Consider the following 2793-nt stretch of genomic DNA (forward strand, 5'->3'; position numbering starts at 1 on the left):
AGCATCCCACTGCAGCGCTTCTCCTTCTCCCTCTCCCCATGTTCTGGTGCTGAGGCTCTGGAGCCGCTCAGCCCCTCCGCCGACACGAATCCAACAACAACGACAACAACAGAAAGAACACGAGCTATAAGCCCTGAAAGTTCCCAAATCCTCGATCCCGGGGAAGGAGAAGGGATTTGCTTGTTTGTTTTCCATCAGCCCGGGATGTGCTGGAAAATCATCATAGGAATCAGTCTGCCCCATGTACCACTGCTGTGCGTCCGTCCGGTGTCCGTCTGTCCACAGCACTCCATCCCCAGGGTCAATGTGGGGAACCCCAGTGGGGTTTTGCCCCCCCCCCCGGCCCCACAGCTGCCTCGACACTGTATAACCATTTCCCATTTCCAGTCTTAATCTTATAAGAATGAATTGAGAATGACCAGCGTAAATACACAGGTGCCACTGGGAGCAGAAAGCACTCTTTAATCTCAGATATGAAAACAATTCCCTGCACTGCTCACTAGCAATCAGCAAGTGCTATCAGTGCCGCGCGCTCCCTGGGAACAGGAGAGCTTATAAATATGAATTAGTGCAGAGAAAATCTACTCTCTTACCTAAAGCTAAATGTTATCTGGGTCCCTTTCCAGCAGTGGCTGACATTTCCAGAGTGCTTTTAGTCACATCTGTGGGAAGACAACTCATTCCTTTCTTTAAAAAAAAAAAAAAGAGAGAAGAGAGAGGAAAAGGAATGAAAGAGGAAGTGGGGGAGTGGGAGGGTGAGGTGGGGTGGAGGAAGAGCTTCCTTTGTTCCAGGAGGGAAATGTGGGAGCCTGAGGCGGCTGCGGGAGGGATGGGGCAGGGGGAGCAGAGCTGAGAGCATCCCCAGGGTGTGGATGTGTGTGTGGGGGGGGTCCCTGAGTGGAGATACTTGGTGCCTGTTGTGCTGTGCTGCTGGGGAAACTGAGGCACGGCACTCAAAGAGCCGAGCAGGGGGGGGTCTGTGGGATGGGGCGCGCTGGGGGGGCTCAGGCAGACCGACCCCCACCCCCCTCCAAGGCCTGAACCCACCCTGAGGCTCACACTGTGCCCCCGGCCACCCGTGACCCTCGGACCCCGCTCCCTGCACCCCAACCTCGAACGTGTCCGTGAGGGAAGGGCCCACGGGGCGCGCTCCCCTAACGGGATGCTCACGGCATCTGTAAGGTTTTTAATGAGCGGTTGCTGGCAGGAATGCTAACGCCGCTCGGCAGACAGACCTGCCCGCTGCCGGTGCGCTCCGCGTCCTTGTCTGGCTGCAGTGAGCTCTGACCTCATTTGCTCGGTGCCATTCAATTAACAAGGCGAGCGGCGCTGGGGAGGGTGGGGATGCCGGGGGGACTTTAGCAGTATGTATTAATTTCCATTTTCGGTTCCGAACAATTGAGCATCGCTCAGCGGCGCCGGGAGGCACCGGGCTGTTCCAGTGGTGCTGCCATCACCCGGGGCTGGGGGGGGGGCTGGGGGGGTCCCGCTCTGCCCTCACCCCCACCCCGCATCGGAGCAGACCCCCGGCAGCACCGGGTGAGCTCCCCCCCCCCACCTTGGGGTTCTCTGAAGCGTCGATGGAGGCGAGATGAGACCAGAAACGATGGGGGAAAAAGGGCGAGAGAGGGAGAGGAATGTTTCTGAGGATGTTAAAAATAAAATAAAAAAAAAAAAATAGAGCGATTTCAGGCGCCTACGTTTACGCTGCGCTAAAATGGGTTTTATTCCAGCGTAATGAGAGAACAAAATAATTAATTCCTTTGCTGGAGACAAAAGGCTGAAGGTCTCTTGCAGCCCTGTCTCTGCGCTGCTGGGCGGGCAGTGCTGCGCCCTGGGGCCTTTCCTCTGCTCCCAACGGGGGGACCGGGCTGCTGCCAGCCCCAGCTCCATCCCAGGGGGCAGCCCCACACCCGGGGGGACACGGAGGGGGTGGGCAGAGCGCAGTGCCCTCGATACAGGACGGCGGGTGGACGAGGGGAAGGAGCTGCCTGCGCTCTCCGCCCAGTGCGGCCCGCTGCTCTTTTTGGGGTGGATAAATGGGGGTTGTGCTCGTTCTAGATGAGGTGATGAGTATTCATTGTGCCAGCCAACCTCCTCCAGCCCCCCCCTCAATGCCCCCCATCACTGCACCGTAACAGAGAGGGCAGGATGGGGAGCAATGACGCAGAGTCCATTTGTTCTCCTAGGTCACTCCCTGTAAGAATATCCCTTTCAAAAGCAAGTTGCAATGAGATTGGGTCGAGGGGGGCCGGGTTCACCTCCCTCAGGAGTGATAGAATATTCTGATAAGCACCTGGGGAGCCCATTACGAGGAGGGCACCTCGTGCTGGGGGGCTTTTGTGGAGGGGCCTTTTGTGGGGTTCTGTGTGCATCGTGTTGGGGCCGAGCATTGACCCCGGGACTCCGCCAGCCCATGGCCCCGCGCTGCTCTGCGTTTCTGTATTTCATGGGAAAACACAGATCCCGCACCCGCGGGGATTGCGGCCCCGGTGCCGACGAGGAGAGGGCAGCGGAGCGCTGCTGAGATCCCCGGGGCTCGCTGGGTACCGGAGCCGGCGCTGCTGCCCCAAGGCTGCACGTGGTGCGGCCGCAGCCGCGTGCTCGGCCCTGCAGCCTCTTCCCGGGTACGCACACGAGAACCCCCCCCAGTCAGCTCCCCCCGCTGTGGGCAGTGCGAAGCCCTGCTCCCTATGGGGTGCCCCGGCTGTGGGCCCTGGCCCCATCCCCTATGTTTTCCCCGTTCCCACCCTACTCCTGCCCCCATCCCCACCCCTGATCGCGCTCCGTGCC

The sequence above is a fragment of the Numida meleagris genome, chromosome 27 (genome assembly GCF_002078875.1).
Source record: "Numida meleagris isolate 19003 breed g44 Domestic line chromosome 27, NumMel1.0, whole genome shotgun sequence".
NCBI lineage: Eukaryota > Metazoa > Chordata > Aves > Galliformes > Numididae > Numida > Numida meleagris.